Here is a 26,834-nt window from a genome sequence, read left to right on the forward strand (position 1 = left end):
AGAGATAGAGGAAAAGTTCATATATATATATATGTGTGTGTGTATGTGTACATATATATTTATGTATATATACATATATATGTATGCATACATACATGTATATGTGTATATGTGTGTGTATATATACATACACTTTTTGCATCTGAAGAGACCTATAAACAAAGTAGATACTTAATGACTGGAACATGGCTGAATAAATTGTTACAAATGAATATAATAGAATAGTATTCTACTCTAAGAAATGATGAATATGAAGAATTCAGAGAAACATACAAAGACTTGTATGAACTGATGGAAAAGTAAGCAAAAATGAGCAAAGTAAGCAGAAGCAGGAGAACAATTTACTTGTTGACCATAATTATGTAAAGGAAATAACAATAAAAGAGTTCAGAACTCTGTCCAATCATTACTGCAAAGGGATGATGATGTTTGCCTTCTACATCCAGGCAGAGGAGTCAATATTTGTTTTTTCTTGACTACAAGCAGCTGGCATTCTATGTGATCAGGAGAGAGGACAATCAAGCAGTTAGTGGAAAGTTACAGTGTTGTTTAAAAGAAAAACAGGAAGAGCATCAATAAAATATATTTTTTAAAAAGTTAACTCTCTATAGTTGCATCTTTTACAAGGTTATTAGTTCAACTCTTTTGATTCGATTTATTTCCCCCTCCCCCTAATACATACCTTTCCATCTACTGGATGACAGATTAATTAAATCAGCAAGTTTGGGCAGCCTTGTAAATACAGTTCCTTTCTCACTTAATACACGATACAACTATAAAAAATAAAAAAGAGAGAGTTCTGGTTGCACGGATCATTTGGAAATAACTAACTTCCTATATGACTCAGTTCTTAGAGTCACTTTTTTTCCATTAGGAAAAATCTGGAAAAGTGGCCCCAGAGCTCCTGTTGATTCTTGACTTTGCAATTCTCTATTAAGGTTCTGAACATCCCTTTGACTATCCCTTGGCCTCAGAATCTGCCAACAGTTTGCCAGTAGGTGACCACATAAAGCATTTTATGTATAATTTTATACAAGTGAGATGCATGGTTAATAGGATAAAGAATTATTTTAGGTAGCACATAATAAGGGCCTAAAATGGCAGTAAACCTCAAGAAATTAGCAGCTGTGTGTCCATGTGCTGGTTGTTCTCTGTTGGGCCTGACTCAGGCCAATTCCTTTGTAGTTTAGATTCAATATTGAAACTAAATGAGATACTCCTAGGTCTTTCAACAATTAACAAGAAGAAATTTACTTAGTCATAGCAGGAGAAGGATATTCAACAAGGATAGGCATTGAGGATACCTCAACTTGATTTAGCTGAGCAAAATTCCACTATCAGTGTTACCCATTGTGATCCACCAGGCAACATCAGAGTGCCCCTGGAGCTACTTGTGGCCACTTTCCACTCAGGCAATGAGTAAATGTTGTCAATAGTTCTAAGACTTTAGTACCCAGAGCCAAACCAAGTGTTCAGGACAAACTAGCCCAACATGCATGGTAAGAAAGAGGTAGGAGGATATTGGTCCTACCACAGCAGTCAGTTCTAAATGTACAGATAATGTGCTAAGCAAAGTCCAAGTTCTCCCTTTGAGCTTCTAACCTCAGACAGCATTTCAGGAGTCCAGTTTCCAATCTAGACAAATGAACTAAAAAAAAGAATTCTCATCGGCATTAGAACAGCTCTATAGGTCATGCTTTCTCCAGGTGAAGTTATATTTATCGGTCTCTGGTAGATTTCTCCTAGAGCTTCTTTTAACTAGTTTCTCCATCCATTCTCCAAATTAAAGAGTCATGTTACATTCTGTCAGTCATGTCCTGCTCAATACTGGTGCTCTTTCTGTGTCTAGTTAGCTTCTTTTTCTGAAACCTAGGTCTAGTGAGAGCAAATTTGATAATGTACTATCTTTTTTTAATATATTTTATTTCATTATACAATTTCCAATTACATTTAAAAAATTTTTAACATTCTTTTTTTTAAATTTGTGTTCCAAATTCTTTCCCTCTCACACCTCTCCCCAACTTGAGAAGGTAAACAATATGATATCAATTATACATGTTAAGTCATTCAGAACATATTTCCATTTTAGTCATGTTGCAGAAGAAAGCACACACACACACACACATACACAAAGAAAAATAAAGAGAGTGAAAAAAGTATGCTTCAGACTGTACTTAGATCAGTTCTCTTGCTGGAGATGGATAGCATTTTTCATCATGGGTCTTTTGGAATTATCTTAGATCATTGTCTTGATCAGAGTAGCTGAGTCATTACAACATTGCTGTTACTGTGTACAATGTTCTCCTGGTTTTGCTCACTTCACTTTGCTTCAGTTCATATAAGATTTCCCAGGTTTTTCTGAAACCATCCCATTTATCATGTCTTAGCACAATAGCATTCCATCACAATCATATAACACAACTTGTTCAGTCATTCCCCAATTGATGGACATCCTCTCACTTTCCAATTCTTTGCCAGCTAATGCACTATCTTTAAGGTCTTTAATCGTCCACAGAAACTTAAGTAGTTTCCTTTCTAAAGCTATTGTGTGTTCCACAATAAGTATTTTCCACTAATATGTAAACCAAGTGGCAAGCTTAAAGTTGCAATAAATTATGCATAAGTAATTTAATCTCTTGGGAAGTGTATAAACATAGCATGAAATGTTCCATTTGTCATTTGATACAAAATCAGATTACTGTAATGAAAATATCTATCTAAATGGGTTATTTTGGCATGGAATTTTCTGTCTTATTGTCTGAAAAGTGCTTTATAACAATAATTTGTAACAAAGCTCTAGGGTATTAGAATTTTCAGAGCCATCATAGTGGCTCCACATTACTACCAAATATTCTCTGCCCCCACCCACCCATCCATAACAACCCTATTCTTTTTTTTAATATGAGAAGTAATTTTTTGCATTGTGCTTTCTATTTTTATATCATAGTCATTTCCATATAGACCTTTCTCCAACACTGAGCTCTCCCTTGTAACAAAGAGAAACAGTTGAACAAAACTAACCCATTAGTCATTTCTGATACCTTATGTAATATTCTTTCACTTAAAATCTCCTATCTCTCCACCAAAAAGAAAGAGGTGTATTTGATAAAACTCTTATCCAGGAATTATCATGATCACTTCAATTACTCTGAGTTCGGTTTCATCTTAGTGATGTTTTCTTTTACATTATTGCAGTGGAAAAGTGGGGTCACCTGTGTCAATCCATCAAACCACCTTATCCCATTTAAATCAACTATGGAGATAAGAGCCCCAGTTACCTTAAACATGTGAGAAAATCTCTACTGAATCAATGAATCAGAGGTGTGAAGAAGGCCTAGATTTTCCCACTGCATCAAGGCATTCAAAGGAAGTCTGTCGGGATTGGGTAAGAAACTTGGTTAGGCCTATGGGACTCTTGTAAAACTCACAAGTTGGTTTGAAATTGGGCATATGAACATCTGTCAATTTACTGGTGGAAGCTAGCAAAGCCCCTGAGAATAAATTAATTAGAGGTGGGGCAGGAAGGAAAGTGTCAGCTTCTTCCCCTCCCACCTTGAGCAGAGAGAAATTTAGTGAATTTTGTAGTAAATTCGGACTTTTTCACTAGCATTGTAACAGTGTCTCTGAATGTTTTATGCCAATTCTCCTTACTAGACCACTTTTCTCTTTCTTTCTTTCTTTCATTCTTTCTTTCTTTCTTTCTTTCTTTCTTTCCTTCCTTCCTTCCTTCTTTCTTCCTTTCTTTCTTTCTTTCTTTCTTTCCTTCCTTCCTTCCTTCTTTCTTCCTTTCTTCCTTTCTTTCTTTCTTTCTTTCTTTCTTTCTTTCTTTCTTTCTTCCTTCCTTTCTTTCTTTCTTTCTTTCTTTCTTTATTTATTTCTTTCTTTCTTTCTTTCCACAATTAGGGTTAAGTGACTTGTCCATGATCACATAGCTAGTAAGTGTGTGAGGCCTGATTTGAACTCAGGTCCTCCTGACTCCAGGGTCAGTTCTCTATAGACTACTTTTCTAAAAGCTAATGAAGTGTGGCTGACTGATAACTAAATGGCAGAAAGCACACTGTGGTAAGGGCTCATGAGCTACAGTAGTAGAAAAATACTCTCAATATCTCAGGGCTATGTATAGGGCCATCACTAGAGAAATGTAATCGTTACAAGTAGAGGTTGGGAGGGTAAGTAACCCTAGAGCATACACTATAATAGTCATTGTGTATTTTGTTCTCCTGGTTTGTTTTACTTAATTCTACATTGGTTTTTACAATTACCATCACGTTTCCTTGAACCCTTATACTCATTATTTCTCACAGTACAATAATATACCAGTATATCTCAATAATGATATTAATAATAATAATGTCCCTGTCTGGTTTGGGTTGTTTCTAAATCCTATACCTACTGGTAACCCAACACATGTGAAGAAGAATGTGTGGCCCCGTTTTCTTGGATGACAGCAACAAAATAGTTTCCTAATTTCCTTGTTATATACTGAAAAATTCCCAACTCTGATATAAGTTGCTGTATCTTAGCAGTCTGCTTCCAAAATCTGTACTTTATGCAACTCAGTGATTATAGCCAAAATTTGACTTTAGGAATCTGAAGGCAGAGGGAACAGAGACTTTTGGAGCATTCAAGAAAAATAAGGTATTTAATCATCAGACAAGAAGCATTTTCTAATTCTGTTTAACACTATTTCACATAAAAGAAATATAGAAGTTTACTTGTGCAAGATCTTTGCAGAATTTCAATATCTACTTTGGTAATTCTATATTAAATGGGTTTTGGTCAGGCTCTTTCCCTGCTCCCCAAATCCAAAAGATACTATTTCAACATGAGGGGCAATAGTGAGAGCAGGGAAAACACCTCTAGAGCAAGTCATTGACTGTTTCATTAGGAATGAAAGAAAGTACTATTAACTTTTACTAAAAGTTTTTTTTAACTATAAAATACGTATGTATGGATCCATATTATAAAGAGGCAGTGGGAAGTAGTGGAATAAGAGCTGGCCTTGGAGTCAAGAAGACCTGGGTTCAAGTTCTACCTCTGTTAAATACTAGTTATGTGACCCTGGACAAGATCCTTAACCTGTCAGTGCCCCCAGGCAAGTGTCTAAGATTCTAAGTTGCATAAAAAGTAGCAACGATAGAGTGAGTTTCCTCAATGACAGTTCCCCGTATCAATGAAATTATAGATCAGGTTTTTAAAAGTACACTTGTACAAATATGCATATGCACATATGAATATATGTATTTGTACATGTATATGTATATATATGTATATATGTATATTTATACCTATGTACATGCATATATGTCACATATTTTTGTTGTTCAGTCATTTTTCAGTCTTGTCTAACTCTTTGTGACTCCACTTGTGGTTTTCTTGGCAAAGATACTGAAGTGTCTTGCCATTTTCTTCTTCAGCTCATTTTACAGATGAAGAAACTGAGGCAAATAGGGTTAAGTGACTTGCAGGGTCATACAGCTGGTAAGTGTCTGAGGTCAGATTTGAATTTAGGAAGAGGAGTCTTCCTGACTCCAGGAAAGGTACTCATTTCACTGTACCACCTAGTTTCCAACAACAATAACAAAATGTATGTATATACCTATATATATATATATGCATACGTGTCTATACATATACAATTTCTTCCTGTGAAAAACAAGGGAAAATCTTGTAAAAAGTCTGTTCCTTTTTTTTTTTTTTTTTTTTTGCAGATAAGGCCTTTTTTTTCCCCCTTTGCTAAGCAGGTACTTTCAAGTGAAACAGTTCTTCATAAGAGAGCAGAGATCCCCCAGAGATAGGGACCTCAATAACCAAAGGAGGTTTTGAAATGCTTGCTCCCTTTCTAGTGAGTGTATGCTTCTATTAAGGGAGGCTTACTTGGGAAAGAAGGCTATGTAGATATACAATATATTGACTAACAGTTAGTGTTAGTTTGACTGACATTGATGCCTCACATCTCTATTTTGAATAGAAACTCAGTGGTGCTGAGGGAACTTTTTTCTTCTCTCTTATCAATGCAAGGTCACAGATACAGAAACAAAGACTTCTTCAAAGCAGAACAGGGCCAAGCAATTTATTAAGCAAAAAGTTTTTGACCCAGATAGAGCCAGCTCTGCCAGAGCAAATTGCTAAACTTTCAATGTAAGCATTTACACCTCAGAATTGACACCCACTACAAATCAGAGCTTGGTTCATTGTTATATTGACTGTCTACACATAAGAGAGCTGAGAAAATGTTAATAATACAGATTAAACCTAAAATGTGCCAGTATAGATTTTTCCTCTTGAAAACTAGTTATTAAATATTTACTAGAACACCTCTGGATAGGATTTTTCCCAGGGACATTCCCAAATATCCAGGAAAGCAACTGGGAGGAGCTGTAGGAGGTATTTCCGGATGAGATCATTTAATCTAGTTTCTTGGCACTTTCTTCAATGTACAATAAATTATGTGATCACCGCATGGTAAGTCTCTGAATTTGTGAATAAACTGGCAATGAACTGAAAGAGGGGAGTCCAGTTAGAGTAGAAGTTTCTGAATTTGGTTCAGATAGTTGATTTTACTTTTTAATATTTTGAGCAATTGATTTTCTCCCCTAAGTTAATTTTGGACTGGACCAACAAGGGTCGATTCAAAATGTTTAAGACCACTGCATTGGCTTTAAGGGGGAGGGGGAGGGGGAGGGGGAACAACCTGGACATTTGCTAAGTAAGGCCAGTTAGGATACCAGAGTTTCTTAAAAAGGTTATCCATAGCATGTGCCAAAGAGAAACTGACATGGAAGACTGGACTGATGACTAGAGTGCCATCTAGTGTTCAATTCAGATATTGTGATCCATTCCTATTTAAAAGTTATTTTTTGAAGCTTTAAGCAGCACGGCAGCCACATAATGCAGGTCCCATTGGTTGAGAGAGGCACTGTCACAAGTCTTACAATAATATAGTTGCACCTTCTTTAGTCTTGGGATGGTAAGTAAAAATATTCCTTGCTCCCCAATGCTACTTCCACACTCTCCCTCTACTTCCTTGACTCAACAACCTCTCCTGCTCTGAGGTTTACTCTATCCAAATTTATCAACCAATTTAGATCCTGATAGCTATAATTTACTGATCCCCAGGATCACTTTATCTATGCTCTGGGAAAGACATACAAAAAAATAAAAACTGACAAAGCCAGAGATTCCAGAGACTCAGGCCTGAATGTGTCCCTGTTGAACACTACCTGCTGCCTCTGAGACCTTTGTCTCTGCCCATTGTTTACTCCGTAGAGTCAACTGCTAACCTTGTGCCGGGACAGGACAGCTACGGCTACTAGAGCTTGAGATTTTCTAGCCAGCACTAGGACAGAGCATTCCTGTAGGCTCGAGCACTATTGCTCTGATACTGTGGGAACCTGACTCCTCCCTGCTACGGCAGACTGACTCTACCACCTTATGCAGAATTTGATGGGAGGCCTGCATTGCCACTGGCCTCCTATGCCCACCAGGAATGCTGAGGGTGCTGCTGCTGGGACTTGACTCTACTTTCTTGTGCTGAGGAAAAGACACAAAGCAACAGACAAAAAAAGCCAGAGAATCCTCTTGGCTAGTACAAGTGCTCTATTTCCCCTTCACAAATGTCTGCTAAGGGTTAGGGAAATGTTCCTGGTGACTGATTCCTGTGCTCTTCAAAGGACTTTCACTGGAAGCTCTAGAGAAAGAATTATAGTTCACACCTCACAGTTCATAATTTGGGAGTGAGGACAAAAAATGTTTAAGTGATGAAGCATCCCTGCATGTCCTCAGTTAATTAAATGGGGATAATTGGAACATTTGTCTATATCCCAAATTCCAAAAATGTGTCTAAGTTCCTGCGGAGAATTTAGTATTGTCTTTTCAAGTGTCTCTCCAAATGGCTTGCACCAAAGAATCACAACCGAATCCATGTGGCAAAATCTTGACTGGTTTGTCAAATTCTAAACTTAAAAAAAATAGCAAAAAACAATACTCAAAACAGTTTCTTCAGCACAACTGTTAGACAATCTTAAAATTAAAGGAATCTGCCTTGGTTTATATTCTCTCAATGTCTACGTACCTCATGCCACACCTCAATGGCTGGCACAATCCATATATAATATAATAAAATAATGTAAGACCGAATACTGGTGGTTCATAGTATTATAATTTCCAAAAAGTCATCCAAAACCAAACAATTTACACAAATATGACTCCCTTAAACCTGGGAAAGGCTTTTCTTTTTTTTTTTTTTTCAGGAGGCCTCTCCTTGTGGAACTGAGTGATGATGACCATTAGCAATATAAAGGTATGGTTTAAACACAATTAGTTCTCTCAATTAGACCTTTTCTAATGAGGGGAAATTTTCCTCTCCCAAAATTCAGTCTCTCCAGGCTGCTTTGAAGGTGAACCAAGTTCTGAAAAGATCCCTTAGCAGAACTTGAAGGCAGCTTAAATTACCAGGCTTAAGGTTCAAGAAAGCTAGGGGATACCGTTTAGTACAATTATCTTCTAGGTACAATTCTTAAGGGCAGAGACTGTTTTCACATTGCTCTCTTATTGCTGAATGGCTTCAGGCAATTTATTCCCTAAACTCCCAGGAGTGAGGGAAACTACACAGTAAGAAACCACAATTTCTAGGGACATCACTAAAAGTACCACCAAAATCATGAAGGCCAATCTTGTCTCACCTTCCTCTATACTGCCCACCCTCCACTTAAACAAGATCATTGTGTTCGAATCTTACAAGACTAAGCCAATTGTTCTACACTCAGCCTAACTCAGGCCAGTCCCCTGGTACTTCAGGTTTTTTCAAAATGAGATACTCATGGGTCATTTTAATGGGTAATCAAATGAGTTTTACTTAGCCATATAGCAGGAGAAGGATATTTAACAAGGACAGGCATTGAGAATACCTGAAGCTGAGTGAAACTTCCTTGGCTACATTGCCCATCATTTTCTACCAGCCAAGCATCAAAATTCCTGGAGCTCCTGTAAAGTGAGAAAAAGGCCATTTTAGAAATGCTTTATATGAGGAAGAACTTCCATTCTGATAATTATATGATGACAATGCCCCTTAGCTACCTCAATACCAGTTAAGCCACTCATGACTTTCTGCTCTGGTACAATGTCTGTGACCATCAGTTCTGTAACTTAGGACTTTTACTCTCTGAAGTAACTTCCAGATCTGGGCGGTGCTGTAATAACTCTTCCAAATATGGGAACCTAACACCTCATTGGTTGGTTAAGTTTCAGGTACTCACCACAGAATGCTCCTGATTGGCTATGTACTCTAAGTGGGCCTGAAAAGCTATATTAATCAAATCTCAACCCTAGGAGAGGGTTACCCACTTGTAATGATTCACATAGATATAAATGACACTACCAGTCCCACATGCACCTTAGATTTTGCCATGCACCCTAGATTTTGGGGAAACAAATTTTAGTGAGTTTGGTAGGCAGGATTTAGGAGTAGATAAGTAGGATTTCTTGGACCAAAATGCTTTAAGGGAAATCAGTCCAGGGAGGATGAGAGACTCTCAAGAAACAGAAAGAAAAAATTCTGATGTGGAAGAAAAGTGTAATTTTTGTCTGAAGCGACTGATGTGGATGCACAGTGAACTCACTAACCAACCTAGGATTTTTAAAAAGAGATATATAGAAGATGGAAGCAAGACTAAGTAAGGAAGCAAGAATAAAAAAGTGGGATACAATCCCATAAAAAAAAAGTTATTCAACATGTTAAAGCTCAGGATGAACTGAGGCTGATAAGGGAAGCTAAGGACAATGAAAACAGTTTTTAAAGTTTGGGGGAAAGAAAAGAAGATCAAAGCAAGGACTTTTCCTTGGGGTATATGGGACAGTAATAACTGACAACAGAGAGAAGCTCTTGTTATTTTTTCTGTTTTCTCTGAAAAGCAGAATGACCTTTACACTGGAACTTACAGAACAAAATAATGAAAAGGGAATTGATATCCCCAGGATAATTAAGGAGATAGTAAGAGAGCACTTGGGGCAGCTAGGAGGTACAGTGGATAGAGTGCCAAGCCTGGAGTCAGGAAGACTGCTCTTCCTGAGTTCTAGTCTGGTCTCAGATGCTTACTAGCTGTGAAACACTGGGCAAGTCACTGAACCTTGTTTGCCTCAGTTTCCTCATCCGTAAAATGAGCTGGAGAAGGACATGGTAAGCCACTCTGATAACTTTGACAAGAAAACTCCAAATGGGGTTGGACACTACTGAACAGTTGGACACTGCTGAACAAAAACAACAACAACAAAAGAGAGCAGTTACCTGTTCTTGATGAATGTAAGTCATCTGGTCCAAATGACCTACATCCTTAAAATCCTGAAAGAACTGGTGTATATAATTACTAAACCACTGTCGGTGATATTTGATTATGGAAAATGGGAGAGGTCCTTCAAGATAAGCAAAGGACAAACATTGTTCTAATTAAAAAAAAAATAAGAAAACAGAGTCTTCAAACTATAGGCCAGTAAGCTTGACTTCAATTCCTGGGAAAATTCTAGAAAGGTTCATTAAAGATATAGCTGACAAATATCTAGAGAGAGAAATAGGAATTACAAAAAGCCAGCATATTTCATTAAGAAATGGTTTTGCCAGACTAACTTAATTACCTTTTTTAATAGTACTACTATATAAATAATAGATTTGAAAAATACTATGGATTATAGTATGCCTAGATTTTTAGCTAAGCTTTGAAAAAAACTCATATTCTTCTTGTGGATAAGATGCATAACTATGGTTTAGATGATAAAGCAATCAGATGGATTTGAGGCCACAATGTTTAACATTTTCATCATTGACTTGGACAAAGGCAGCACTGGTCTACCCATCAAATTTCCAGATGACATGAAGCTGGGAGGGATAGCTAACACGCTGGATGACAGGTTCCAAAAGAATCCAGGCAGGCCAGAGCATTGAGCTAAATCTTATAACACAAAATTCAATAGGGATAAATGTTAAGTCTTGCATGTAAGCATGTGTGGGATGCAACCTAAAAAAAAAAAAACACTTAGAGGTATCTCAAGGTAGGAACAGAAAGTTTATTTCAATTCTCAAGAATCAGGTGTCTCTTCCACCAGTATGGTCTGATGAAGGGAGACAAAATAAAGAAGCAAAAAGCCAGTTTAAATAATCCTAATGGGGAAAATTCCCCCTCCCACCAACTATCCAATATTTGGCTTACAATCTAAGCACAAAAATCTATTCCCAGAGACAGAGAACAAAGAAACAATATACATATCCATCTCCTTAGTTTGCTGCCAAAATGAACAATTTAGAATGTGTGATCAAGTTAGATGCTGCTGTGGGAAGGGCACTGTGACCAGAATGTAGCAACAGAATACGGGGGGGGTTTTAGGCTTGGCGATCTTTAACTACTGATATGGCACTGGGAGAGAAGGGGAACTGTAGAAATCTATACTTATCCTATGCTTATCTCCAAATTCAGGATAGTCTTATCCCAAACCTTAATTACACTGAGAAGTCTTCATAGGGACATCCCACTCAACTGTAAAAAAATAAACTCCACAAATGTAAAACAGGGAGGTTTGGATATACAGCAGTTATTCTGAAAAGGACCTGGGACTTTGAATGAACTACAAGTTCAATATGAGTTAGCAGTGTGATATATCCCCTAAAAAAAAAAATTCAGAATTATCAAATTTAATTCTAGGGGAAAAGTTTCCCACTTCTAGCTGATCAAAACCAATAAAGATTTCAAAATAAATTTTAATTTTCCTTTTTTTTATAATTGTACTTATAAATATACTGTAGAACAAGCAATTATTTCTTCAAGTAATTACTAGACATCACAATTCTGTATTCAAAAGGCCTTCCCAGGACATGATAGCAATATAAGGTCGTAGAAGTATAATCATCTTTAGACTTGGAGAGAGTCAATCATCTTGGCCTGGCAAATAAGCTAAAAGAGATATCCCCCAGAAAAGAAACAAAAATGTTGTGGGTTTCCCAATGGGGGACTTGAGATTTGAAATAAAAGAAGAAATTAGACTTGTTTGGGTCCTTGGACACTGACCTTGAGTATTAGATGAAGCAACTAAACTCCACCATAAAAGTAGACCCAGTCTTAATAGCTGACTGATGAATCTATTTCAGGCAAATTTGGAGAAGGGGGAAGTGAAATGGGTCCAGAGTGATTCAGGTTTTCCAAGGGTTGGAGCTATTAAGATCCAGAGAGAAATGAGGATGTAATTAAAAAGACAACGGAGGACTGGGTGAAGCTTACGGAGGAAGAAAGAGAAGTAGCTCCTTCAAGCAAAGCCTCCACCTTCAGAGGTAAGACTAGAAAACTAGGTTCTGAATATAAAGATGGGATCAGAATCAACCCATCTTCTTTAGCCCTGATACATTTATCAGGTAAAAACTCTTCTTGAGGATTTCCTTGTTGTTCGTTGGTATCAGACTCTTTGTGACCCTGTGGGCCATGGCATGCCAGTACTGTCCATAGGGCATCCTTAGCAAAGATACTGGAGTGGTTTGCCATTTCCTTTTCCAGAGGATTAAGGCAAGCAGAGGTTAATTGACTTGCCCAGGGTCACACAGATAGTGTCTGAAAACAGATTTGAACTTAGATCTTTCTGACTCCAGGTCCTGCACTCTATCCACTGTGCCACCTAGCTGCCTGATTGTCCACTAGATATGAACAAAACATGAATACTTCCCTACATATGACAGAAAGTCTGTTTAGATTGGCTGAAGGACTTGGTCATTCCCTCTAGGGCCTAGGTGGTATGGAGAGTTTTGAGTGCCAGCATTGGAGGGGAGAGCCAAACTTTTAAGAAGGAATCAATTGAGGAGGAGGAACAGAGGCTATGCCTCATTCTTTGACTTGGTCTCAGTCTCCTTCCCTTTGTCTGGTGGAGAACCTTGAGAGCTTGAAAGGGTCCAGTGGATTTTGGATTTCCTGTCTTCCCATTGCATCCTCTCAGTGTCCCAGGAACAGCTGATGGCAGTGTTCACATTAGTTGCCAAGGACAGACGGGATGCAGATTCAGAGCTCTATAAAGATCTATGTGGAAAAACTATCCCAAACCTAAGAGGAAAACCTTGAGGACTACAGCAAAAGGATTTCAAAGAGCTGTGAGTTCCCTTTTGCCACATATGCTGTAAGTTTGAGAACATTTTCCCTTGAACACAGTATATATTTGTGAGAGTGTGTGTCACAGGTTTTTGAAGGGGATTGTTTGTGCCAACGATACTGAAATAGTAAAATACCCCTTTTTAAAAGCTTCTTCAGTCTGGCTGAATGATTGATAATCAATTGATAATTATGGAAGGAAGCGCACTGGTAGAGATTCATTTACTGATTATAAAAACACATGCTATTCAGGAAATCTCCTTTTCTCCCTAGAAGTTCAGATTCTCAAAATCTCAAACTTATTTTTACCCAAAATCCCAAAGGCTTCTACTACTCAAGAAAGCTTTCTTTTCTGACTAGGTGGCTAGATTCTGAGATCATGCTATCTAGGAAACAGACATTTCCTTCACCTCTACACAATAAGTCGGGCTCAGGAACATTGTCTATGAACAGCTATACAACAGCTGTATAGCTATTGAGCTATACAGGCAAGCATGTTTGTTTCTCCCATGTGCTTCTCACAGAAAGCTGTTAGTTCTGCCATCTCTTGGGCTTGATAAATCAAGTTATGGGCATTCTCTCAAATGCATGGATGAACACATTTCTATTTCTACTTTTTGCCTTTACTAAACTACTCCTGGGGAATGAGGAAGAAAGAAATCCTTTCACCCTTCCTCCAACACTATGACACTCCAGAAGAAAGGCATAAAAGAAAACACACAAAAAGATTAAGGTGAAAAAGCAAAAAAAGACTGAGATCAGTCAATCTCTTTCACAGACCCCTGCAATGAGACCTGACAAGACCTGAGTCTCAGCCACCTAGTCATATTGGGAGAAGACCTAGTTAACAGAAACAAAACTGCAATTGTCTGTGTTCTCTCAAAAAGGTACCAATAGGTATAGGCACACACTTTATGGGGAAGTACTCTCCTTACTCCAGGTATGGGATCATGTCTTGTCACTTCAACCAATTCTTCAGGGAACTCCACAAATTAGTGAGGGATTTCCTTGATCAGCACCTCCACCAATTTACATAACAAGTAAGTAGAAAAGGCAAGAAGGCATAGAGTGCCAGGCCTGGAGTCAAGAAGATTCATCTTCCTGAGTTCAAATCTGGCCTCAGACAGTTACTAGCTGTGTGACTCCTGGGAAAGTCACTTAACCCTGTTTGCCTCAGTTTCCTCATCTGTAAAATGAGCTGCAGAAGGAAATGGCAAACCACTCCAGTATCTTTGCCAAGAAAATCCTCCAAACCTCAAATAGGGTCAGGAAGAGTTGGATATGACGGAAATGATGGAACAACAAAGAGGCAAGATCTGAACCAAGGTCACAGTATTACAGATTTACAACTGGAAGGGGGTCACCTAGTCTAATATCCTTTTACAGATGAGGAAATTGAGGCCCAGAGAGGTTAAATCTTCTGAATTCAAATCTAATGTTCTTACCACTACACCACACATTCTTGATAAATGTATAAATTTTTGTGTTCAAAATTAAAAATATCATCACCACCACCTCTTTTGTTTACTACTAATGTACTGTCTTGTTATTCTTAATCTTAATTTCAGTGTGGTAGAATGGAAAGAATTCTGGATTTGAAATTGAGTATCTGAGTTCAAATTCCAACTCTGTCACTTACTATCTATATTGCTTTGGCAAGTCCCTTATCTTCTCCGGACCTCAGTTTCCTCATTTGTAAAACAAAGAATTGGATAGGGTGATCTCAAAGTCCCTTTCCATCCTAAATGTATGATAACCTAAGTAGTTTCTTTTTAAATATTTACTGTATGATCAGCCCTGTGCTAAGCATTAATGAAACAAAACATGTATTCTCATATGAGAATAAGCATAGCCTAGCCGAAAGTCAGCCTTGTAATCACAAACACCTGTCAAGTCTTTCCTAACATATGCTGGCTGCGTGACCCTGAGTAAGTCCCTTAACCTCTCAATGCCCTAGGCAAATCTCTAAGATGGTAAGTTGCTGTATCTGCTGCAGTAGAGTACACTCCTTAGCAGGAGTCCCCAATATTAATGAAATGACAGGAATAGATATTATCACCTCAAGGGAAAAAGCAAACAAACAATATAACCATGACAACAGTAGTAACAAAACAAACCTACCCATTTATATGCCCTTTCCCCATTTGGCCAATAATGCCTCGTGCATTATATCAGTTCATATGGCCAACCAATTGAAATCCACGAGTCATAGTTTTAAACTTCAATCAAATACATTTTAGTAAGACTAAGTTATTGTTTGTCACAAACATAAAGCGCTCTTCCCAAATGACTCATATCTTCATTTGACTATTTTGATCTAAATCTTTCTCCCATTGTGCTGGGGTGTCTTTTAAAGTCAAACATACCACCTCTTGGCAGCAGGAATTTCCACCCCAAACAGCGATTTCAGGTCTCTTGTTACAAGGTTGCTTGGATAATAAGTAGGTACGTGAACAACAACACTTGGGAATGCTATTACTCCTGCTGTGTGACCACATGGTTTTATCAAAGAGGGTGCAAATTTTGCTGGTAGCCATTTCAGTTTATAGTATTCTAATATGGGTTAAGGCGATGGAATTTATTTATGCTGATGCAACATTGTCTCTCTTCATTCCTTCGATTTTGAGACAGATGGATGTCTAAATTGCTTTTCATCTGGCTTTTGGCCCCAAGCTTTTTCAGAGAAATCACTGCCTCATTACAGTTATAAGCAACTCTGAATATGGGTATACAAGCTAGTAGTACCATCCAGAAGAAGTCAAGTAATAAACTAAATGTTTGAACTGAGTCTTCAAATTTTTTGGATACAATTGCTGGCAATCAAAGTTGTTTTCATTTCACCCCTTGTGCTCTGATTCTTAATCTCTACTGGAATACTTAGCAAAAAACTGAGTTGATAACAGTTCAGACACAATGAGCCTCATTCTCTTCTGCATGTCTTTAAGAGCAAAGGAGAGAAGAACTTTCAGATTTTCTTTTCAAGTCCAAGGGCAGAATCGTTGTCTAATAGCCAACAACCTAAGCAAGCTGCCAATTAGGACATCAAGATCATCTGCACAAAAAGCAGCAAAAGTTTGGCTTTGTAGTTCCCCTGAGCTCTCCCTTTTTCCTATTTGGCAATCAGCATTGACTACCTTAATATCACCTGAGTAACTTTTGCCCCAAAATGTGGCAGCCCTAGGGGCCCAATTGGGTTATGATCCAAATAGCCAGGCTGCTCAATTGTGACTTTTCCATTACAAACAGAACTCTTGCTCTTTCTAGCAAGTCCAAAGCCAGATCCCACTAGATAGGTTGGATGATCTGCTGTCAGAGGAAGGGTGCAGGCTTGGTCTTTCCAGTTCACTCATGGGAAACACAGGTAAGGGGCCACCAAGCTCCAGTCTGTTGACTTTGCCAAGAGGTATGGCTACATCAAGGGTATCATAAAGGACATAAACCAAGGTCTAAGCCAAGTGGGGATCCTCTTGTGAAAATAGCTTTCTGGGATCTTTACTGATCTAAAAAGAGGAAAGCTTTTCATTGCTACTAAGGGCATCCATATAGACCACTTTGTGTACTGTGGTAAGAAAGCTCAACTCAACATTGGCAATGTCTTGTCAATTGGCAATATGCCTGAAGGGACCATTGTGTGCTGTCTGAAGAAAAAAAGCCCGGGGCCCAGGGTAAACTTGCCCATGCATCTGGAAACTATGCCACAGTGATTTCCCAGGATCCTGAAACCAAGAAGACACTGGTGAAGCTACCTTCAGGCTCAAGAAAGTGATCTCTGCAAATAGAGAGCTGTGGTTGGTATTGTTGCTAGAGGAGGTCATACTGATAAGTCCATCCTTAAGGCAGGCCATGCCTAGCACAAATATAAGGCCAAGAGAAACTGCTAGCTTCGTGTCCAGGGTGTGGCCATGAATCCTGTGGAACATTCCTTCAGAGGAGGTAATCATCAGCATTTTGGAAAACCAACTACCATTTGAAAAGATGCCCCAGCTGGACAAAAAGTTGATCTCATCGCTGCCTGGGCACACTGATTTGTTCCAGGATACCAAGACTGTACAGAATCCTAATAGTAAAAATTATTTTGGAAACTGCATAAATAGAATTACATCTACAACTCACTAGTGGTTGCTTTAGAATTCAGAACCTCTGAAAAAACATGGAAGGAGTTACATGATCTGATGCAAAGTGAAATGAGCAGGACCAGAAGGCCATTACACACAGTAACAGCAACATTATTCAATGATCAACTATGAATAACTTAGCTTTTCTTAGCAATACAATGATCCGAGTCAATTCCAAAGGACTCTTGATGGAAAATGCAATCCACATCCAGAGAAAAAACTGATGGAGTCTGAATGCAGATCAAAGCATACTATTTTCACTTTATTTTTTTTTCGTGTTTTTTTTTCCTTTTGGTCTGTTTCTTCTTTCACAACATGACTAATAGGGAAATATATTTTACATGATTACACGTATATAGCCTACATCAAATTGCTTGCTCTTTTAGGGAAAGAGGGAGGCATAAAAATTTGGAATTCAAAATTTTTAAAAAATGAATGTTGGAGATGATTCTGGGAAGATGGCCTTAGAAACTTGCATCTCAAAGACTGTGTTGGGGTCTGATGGCTGAGCAGGAGAAGACTGAAGGACTTTCCACTGTTGAGGGATGCCAAGCACAACTTTGCTGACCAGGCGCATCCTGGGCTGTGGCTTTGGGAAGAAGGAGCTAGCACACACCTGGTGAGTGCAATAGCAAGCAGCAGGGACACTGTTGGTTGTGGGCACTTGCAGGAGAGCAGAGGCCCTGGTGTCAATTCCAGGGCAGAGAGGACAGCTGTAGTTTGCAGCCACCTAATGGACCACTGGGAGCAAGATCATTTGTGAGACAGTGTGGCTAGCGGGGTCCTAGCTGTGACTCAGGAGTAGAGAGGACAGCCGAAGGTTGAGCCCTGAGACAGATCCCAAAAAATTACAGTAAGGAGGACCTGAGGCTTGGGGCATCATTCCCCATACCTGGTGACTACAACTTAATTACACCAATAGCTACTAAAATCAAAATAAAACAAAAAATAAATAAAAATGAGTAAGCAAAGGAGAAAGAACCCAACCATAGATAGTTACTGTGGGGATAGAGATCTGGGTTCATATTCAGGGGAAGATAATGGAACTAAAAAAAAAAAAAGCCACTCCTTTTTCAATGAGAAATGCCAAATGGTCCCAAGCAAAAAAAGAATTCTTAGAAGAACTTAAAAAGGACTTTAAAAATGAAATTAGAAAGATCAAGGAAAATTAGAAAAAAAAATGAGTAATCCAAGAAAATCAAGAAAATTATGAAAAGAAAGTCAACCAACTAGAAATAGAGAATCAAAAACTTAAGGAAGAAAAAAATTCCTTGAAAACCAGAAGTGGGCAAGGGGAAGCAATGACACCAAGATATAAAACAAAATCAAAAGAATGAAAAAATAGAAGAGAAAGTGAAACATCTCATCAGAAAAACAACCAATCTGAACAACAGATCAAGGAAAAATAATATAAGAACAGTTGGACTACCTAAAAATTATGATAAAAAAGAATCTTGAAACAATTTTACGTGAAATTATCAAGGAAAATTGCCCTGAAGTTCTATAACAAGGAGGCAAAGCAGAAATAGAAAAAAAATGTACTGATTACCACCTGAAAGAGACCCTAGGAGGAAAATTTATAGGAATATATATCATAGTCAAGTTTCAAAACTCCCAGGTTAAAGAGAAAATATTGGAAGCAACAAGAAAAAAAAACAATTTAAATATTGTAGAGCTATGATAAGGATTATATAAGACCTAGCTGCTACTGTGCTGAAGGACCATAAATCTTTGAATACTATATTTTGTAGTGCAAAAAAGTTGGGGTTATGACCATGGGTAACTTATCCAGCAAAGTTAAGCATAATCTTGAATGGAAAAAAATGGACATCTAACGAACTCAAAGACTTTCAAGTTTTTGTGACAAAAACTTAGGGGAAAATTTGACATATAACATGCAGGAGAAATATAAGGTAAACATTAAAGAACAGTTACAAAGGACTCAATAAGTTCAAATTATTTACTTCATATATGTGAAAATATTAGCAGTACTCTTATGATTGTCATCATTATTTGGGTAGTTTGAAAGAAAGGTGTGGGCTGAGCTGAGTATGATGGGGTGCTTCTAAAAACAACTCTGTAGGGAGAGATAAAAAAGAGTAATCATCTCATACAAATAAAGCATAAAAGGAAAAATTGATAGAGAAGAAGCTAGGAGAGGGGAGGGAGGGTAGTGCTGGAACCTTATTCTCATTGGGAATTGTTTAAAGAGGGAACAACATATTTATCTACAAGGGTATAAAAGTCTTCTAAATTCAGAAAGAAATAAGAGGTCAAGGGGATAAGGTGGGGGAGAGGATAAGGGAGGGATAAGGTGGGGGAGAGGATAAGGGAGGGACTCTTAGAGGGGTGAGTAGGTTAAGGAACAGGTAGGCAAGGTAGAGGGTAGAAATAAAGCAAAGGAGTGAGGAGGGATTGAGTAAATAGGATGAGGACAGTGAGGAAAAATAGGAAGGAGGAAAATATACAACAAGTAATTGTAGCTTAAGAATGTGAATGGGACAAATTTGCCCATAAAATGGAAACAGTAGATTAAAAATTTGAATTCAACAATATGTTGCTTTCAGGAAACATAAAAATAAGAGATACACATAGAGATAAAAACAAAGGGAAGGAGTAGAATTTGGTATGTAAAAAAAGCAGGGATAGTAATCATGATCTCAGACAAAGTTAAAGTTAAAAAAGATTTAATCAAAAATAAAAAATAGAGAAACTACACCCTGTGTTAGCAATATTAATCAATATTGTTTTAGACCATTTAAAATACCTAGACAGTATAAAATACCTGAGCATATACGATACAGACACAGGAAATATATGAACATTAATACAAAACACTTTTTTATACAAATAAACTCAGATCTAAATAATGAAAGTAATATTTATTATTCATGGGTAGGTGAAGCCAACATAAATTTTAAATGACAATTTTACTTAACTAATCATTTATTCAATGTCATCACTATTAAATTACTAAAAAATTATGTTACTGAGTTAGAAAGAATAATAACAAAGATCATTTGGAAGAACAAAAGGTCAGGAACTTCAAAGAAATAAGGGGGGAAAAAGATGTAAAGAAAGTAGATTCAGCAGTATCAAACCTTAAACTATATTATGAGGTGAGAGCATTGTTGAAGAATAAAAAGAATAATTTTTGATGATTTTAAATTAAAATTTTCTTGCATAAATAAAACCTATATAGCCAAGAATAGAAGGAATACAGAAAATTGGGGAGGAAAACTTTCATTGGCAAAATAAAGTAAAAAGTGCACAGCAGGGAACAAAAGAAAACCAATAAGGAAGCAAAGAAAAACTGGGCAGCTGTGAAAACAATGTGTAGTATTTATTATATAGGTTTTCTTGAAATGGAAATTTGTTTTATATTGAATCCTCTCATAGTCTGCTGTGTATATGGCAATGTTTTTTTTCTTTTCTTTTCTCGTTTTGTATTTAAGTTTAAAATAAAAAAATTACAAAAAAGATGAATGTTATACATTCTTTACATGTAAAATTGGACAAAAATAAAATACTATTAAAAAAAAGAATTTGGAACCACCAACAATGCTGTGGGATTGGTAACATTAATTGCTATTTGTATAGGGCTTTTATATTGAAGGAACAATCCAGGGTCTCTGACTTTGAGAGTAGTAAGTTCTTATACTTCATCAGTGAATAATTTGAATATGTATTTTTCCCTTCTTTCCCCTCCATCCCCTGCCATATGTATATTAAAATAGAAAGTTTAGAAGGAAAAAAACCCCACAACTCTTTATTGAAAATGACTGGCTCAACTTGAAATACAAACTTTAAGAGAAAGCCTGGCTATCACCTGGATAGGGCTTCCAAGAAAATCCCACAAGCAGGCCATTAAAAAGCAGCACTCAGAAGTTGTTCATCAGAACAAACCACTCTGAGAGTAATCCCAAATGTCATCTCAGATCTTGAGTAGAATGACTGGACAAATCTAGTAAGATCACACTGAATAAGAATAAGTCACAACTTCTCTTTACCTCAGACTAAACTGTAAGACCATAATCTTAGAGCTAGAAGAATCACCCTTGGTAATTTAGGTTCAAGAATGGAACAAAGTCAAATCGAATCAATAAGCATTTATTTATTATTGTGGTTCAGTCATGTCCAACTTTACGTAACCCCATTTGGAGCTTTCTTGGCAAAGATACTGGAGTGGTTTGCCATTTCTTTCTTCAGCTCATTTTTACAGATGAGGAAACTGACTTGATTTAAATAACCTGCCCAAGGTCCCACAGCTTGGAAGTGTCTGAGGCCACATTTGAACTGAGGAAGATGAGTCTTCCTGAATTCAGGCCTGGTACTGCTGTTTTGAGTCCAATGATTTTGCTAAGCTTTGGGGATACAAAGAAAAGCCCAAAATGAACAAAAATCTGTTATCTCATGGAGCTCACAGTCTAAAGGAGAAGACCACATGTTAACAATCATGTACAAACATATACACAGGACAAATTGGAGAACTCGGAAAGGTTTGTCCCAGAAGGTAAATACTGGAGCTGAGTCTTGGAGAGCAGGATGAGGAGACCAGGATGGAGAGAGTCTGGGCATGAGAGACAGACAGTTAAAATGTCAAGAGTCAAGCAATAGCGTGTAGTATGTGAGGAACAAAATGAAATACTTGTAGGTCATTTACCATTTAAAAAATTAAGGATTTATTTAGCTATAGCAAGAGGATATTCAACAAGGAGAAGCCTTGAGGACTCCTTGAGTTGATTCAGCTGAATGAAGCTATCACTGTAATCTATCAGCCAAACACATGAGAACCCCTCCAGCTCCATGATAAGTTCAGATGGTTAGTCGCCTGAGCCAATAGAGTTTTGAGGAATGTTTCAATGCCTTTTAAAAAAAAATAGCCTAGTATGGGGTGAGGGAGGAAGAGAGGGGTTAGAGTATTACTCCTACTCCTACAGAAGCCATTAAGTCCAACCAACTCATTTTACAAATGAGGAAACTGAGGCACAGAGAAGTTAACTGACTCACACAGCTGATAAATGTCTGAGGAAGGATTTGAACTTCAATTTCTGATTCTTAGTCCAGTGCCCCATTGACTACAACATGCCACTTCTAGGATAGTGATTTGTCATTGGTTGAGAGTAGGAATTAGAGCTAACGCCGAAAAAAATCATAAATCCTTCATTACCACCTCCTCTTAAAGGTTGATCCTGATCTCTGGTTGCTAGTTTCCCCTTACTCTTTAAATTATTTTGTATTTATTTATCTGTTTACATAGATCAGAGAGCAGACCTGGAAGGGACCTAAGAAAGATCATCTAGTCCAGCCTCTTTATTTTATAGATGAGAAAACTGAGACTCAGGGAGGTTGACTTGCCCATGGTCATACAACTAATAAGTAGAAGAGACAAGCTTAGAATCCCAGTCTTCCTGACTCTAATCTCAGTTTTCTATCCAATATACTAAGCTGCTATCTCCCCAAGCACAATCATTAAGGGTAGGGACAGTTTTTTGTTTTGCCTTTGTGTACTACTTTCCTGTTATAGGGCTTCACTACATATAGGAGGTGCTTAAGATGAGTTTGTTGAATAAATGAATAAAATCTTTCAAGTACCAATTTTTTAAAAAATCAATTGTACAGATAGATACAGGATTGGGAAACCTGGCTGGATAATAGTTCCTATTAAAAAAAATATTTTTAAAGTCTTAGTGGATTGAGAGGTTAATATGACTGAACATTTTGATACACCCGGCAAAAAAGATTTGATTAATGGGATCACGATTTATAAAATGAGGGAGGTTACATAGTATTTGCTATACTTTGCTTTAGTTAGAACTCATTAGATTACTGTGTTCAGTTCTGGGCCCCTGAAATTTTGGAAGGAAATTGACACGTTAAACATTGACCATTGGAGGTTGACCAGGATGGGGAAAGGATGTGAGATTATGCATATAAGGAACAGAGGGATAGGTGGGGGATGGTAATAATAGCTGTCATCAAAACTTTTATGAAAAGGCTTTAATGTAAAAGGCTGTTATGAATGTAACCTAGCCTGGAGACTAGGTATTTGCCTAAGGCTCTCCTCATTGATGGAAAGAGTGAGAAGTACCCCCTGCTCGTGCCTGCTTGAGGGGTGGCCTCAGTGAGAGCTTGAGAAGAAAACTGCTTTTCTGGCTTCTGGCTTTGAGAGAGGGTACACTCAGTTCAGACTCTTTCAGGGAGATATTCCTGAAGGTAGAGAAGAACTTGAGAAGGAGCTAACACGTAGAGGAGCCATTGCTTTCAGCCATATCCCTATTTCTAACTGCACTATAGTCTTCAGGGAATTTCCCCTTGAATGAGATCAGGGACTCTCTCCTTTCTGTTGAGCAGAGATTTTGCTTCCATTGGGAGAGATCATTCACTCTGTTTATCGTCTGACTTATTCCAATCTGTATAACTTCTCTAATTTCAATTTGCTATCAGGTTAGTTTTATTTGCTATTCACTATGTATGATAGTTTTGTGTAGCTGGCAGTTGGTCAGAAGACAGTCAGGCCTTCAGATACAGCTTGGGGCACTCTTTCCACATTAAAGGCAAAGCAAGCAGAAAAAGTAGTTTGAACCTAAAAATTATTTCCCCTAAACCAGAGGTGTCATATACATGGCAGTAACATTCCCAAGTGTAGCCCAAACCAGATTAAAATGTAATAGGAATTATTCAATGAAATAAATAAAAATACAATTAAACATAGATAACATTATATATATATATGTGTGTGTGTATATATATGTGTATATATATGTGTGTGTATATAAATGTGTGTGTATATAAATGTGTGTGTATATATATATATGTGTGTGTGTGTGTGTGTAGATAGATAGATAGATAGATAGATAGATAGATAGATAGATAGATAGATAGATAGATAGATATATAAAACAGCCTTAGATGCTCAACACCTTCTCATCTTCCCTCAACCTCATCTACCCTCTGATTGAAGGGCTGGAGGGGTAGAGCACCAAAGAGTGCAGAAAGGATTTGGATTTTCTACTCACTTAACTTTCCATCCAAAGTTTTGTTTGATTTCAACTCCTTTAAACAAGATGCCTCTGTGCCAGATACCCCCTGGTTCTCTTCCACTTTTCCAACCTCCTTCTGTATGTTGTCTTCCATTAGATTGTATGTCCCTTGAAGGCAGGAACTGTCTTCTTTTCCTTATTATATCCCCAGCACTTAGCATGATGCCTGGCACATTTTTGTTGTTCAGTCACTTCAGTCCTGTCTGACTCAGTGACTCCATTTGGGGTTTTATTGGCAAAGATACTGGAGTGATTCTCCAGCTCATTTTACACATGAGGAAACTGAGGCAAACAGGGTTAAGTGACTTGTACAGGGTAATACCGTTAAGTGTCTGAAGTTGAATTTGAACTCTGTCTTCCTGACTCCAGGCTCAGTGCCCTATCCACTGTGCCATCTAGTTGCCCATAGCTGGCACATAATAGGCACTTGATAAGTGTTTTTTGAACTGAATTTTAAAAACAAGACTATATATGGCCCTCAGGGATCCTTATGTATGGATTAGTGGGCCCTGTTTCTATGTGAGTTTGATAACACTGCTTTAGGCTAGCAATATTTAGGGGGTTGAATAAATATAATTCTAATCCGATACCCTCTCTCTGAGGAGAACAGAGCAGCAAGCCTCACTGTCCCAATCTCTTGCTCCCAGACTGGCAGGAATCAGTCTCCCTTGGACATAGGCAGGCAGAAGAGATTACAGTATTTATTCATGCTTCCCTGCTGGCCACATCTAGACAAATCCTGTTGCACACACCCAATCTATTCAATAAACTCCAGTGGTTCCCTATGACTTCTAGGAATATAAAATCCTCAGTTGTTCAAAGTCCTTCGTAACCTATCCCCTTCTTACCTTTCCAGTCTTTTTTATACCCTATACAACCCCACTTATTCTGACAGTGGTCTCTTTATGGTTTCTTGAACAGAACACTTTTACCTCTTGACTCAATCTCTCATGCCTGGAATTCTCTCCCTCCTCATCTTTGCCTACTGGCTTCCCTGCCTTTCTTCAAGTCCCAGATAAAATTCCACCTTTTACAAGAAGTCATGCCTGATCTCCCTTAATGCTAGCAGTTTCCCTTTGTTGCTTATCTCCAATTTATCTTGTATATATCTTGCTTGTACATAGTTTGCATGTTTTCTATTAGACTATGAGTGCCTTAAGGACAAGGACTTGTAAAATTTTTTCTTTGTATTCCCAGTGCCTAGTACCATTCTTAGATCATAGTAGATGCTTTTAGTATGTAGTAGCATTGCTATACTTGTAGTAGCAAGTTATGCTTGTTGATTGTTGACAGATTGGGCAAAACACACACACACTCCATAAAGGTTATCAATGGGCCATTTTAAAAATGCAGAGAAGGAAGTTCAGGCATGAATGCGGACGTGCAGGATAATATTGATACTACCATGTTAAACTTATTATATGCTTTTAAAAATAAGTTATGTGGGGGCAGCTAGGTGGCACAATGGATAGAGCACTGGCCCTGGATTCAGGAGGACCTGAGTTCAAATCCAGCCTCAGACACATAACACTTACTAGCTGTGTGACCCTAGGCAAGTCACTTAACACCATTGCCTAATTCAAAAAAAAAAAAGTTGTGTGTGACAGACTCATTGTTTCACATACCTTTCTCTGTTATCCATCCATGGAAATGTATATGTTTGTTGATGTTTGTCAGATCCCTACTGTAAAAAGGAAAATTAAAAATAAGTAATTTCTGAGTAATAGCTATTTTTTTGTGTTTTTTAGTCATAGGTGATTTATTTAAAATTTCTGAATTTAGTGTTTGGCCTAGGACATAACAAAATGTAGACATGGGAGAGAAACCAAAGTGATGTTATATTCTCAGCTATTTTATCTAAAGGCTAGCTGAAGGAAATGGAGATCTATGGGAAACACAAAGACCATTTTTGGAGAGTTTCAAGTTTTGGGAAGGCTGTCATACTTCACAAGGATATTTTTTTTTTATTCTAGATAGGTCTAGAAACTAGAACTAGGAACAGTGAATGAATGGAAGTGAAAGGTAGACAAATTTTGTAATAAGTGAAATCAGCTGGATTGTGTAATTTTCTTTAGTGATTCTCAACAACTTGGTAGCCAGAAGCAATACTGGAATAAATCTAAGTGGAGAAGTCAGGACAATCTGGATTCACCTCCTACTTCAGAGGAATACTAGTTACACGAACCTGGACAAGATACTTAATTTCTCAGTGTCCCCTGACAACTTTATAATGCTATAGATTGCAGAACAGCCTCTGATCTGCATTGCTAGAGTTTCCTCATTACACCCATGAATTTGCAACCTTATACCCATGAAATTATAGGTCTAGAGAAAAAAGTAGGCTTATTGGGTTAAGAGAGTGGAAAGTCAGATGGAAAAGGAAGGGATTCTAAAATGTGACTAGTAGTACTTTCTTTTTTGTCTCTAAATCCCAGGTGTCTGACACAAATGCTTCTTGAATGGACGCTTTGAAGGGGAAAATTAATATCAAAAGGGCAACAAGCAATGTAAGGATGTATGTTAAAGACTGTTCCATAACTTTACCTTTGTGTTGACTGTTT

At 37.7% G+C, this 26,834-nt stretch overlaps 1 pseudogene; it reads left to right on the top strand.

Annotated features, from left to right (window-relative positions):
- Nucleotides 1-17,140, top strand: part of LOC114048998 — a 43,727-nt pseudogene extending 26,587 nt beyond the window's left edge.
- Nucleotides 17,141-26,834: the final 9,694 nt, after the last annotated feature.

This window comes from Vombatus ursinus, unplaced genomic scaffold (genome assembly GCF_900497805.2).
Source record: "Vombatus ursinus unplaced genomic scaffold, bare-nosed wombat genome assembly UNPS02014794.1, whole genome shotgun sequence".
Taxonomy (NCBI): domain Eukaryota; kingdom Metazoa; phylum Chordata; class Mammalia; order Diprotodontia; family Vombatidae; genus Vombatus; species Vombatus ursinus.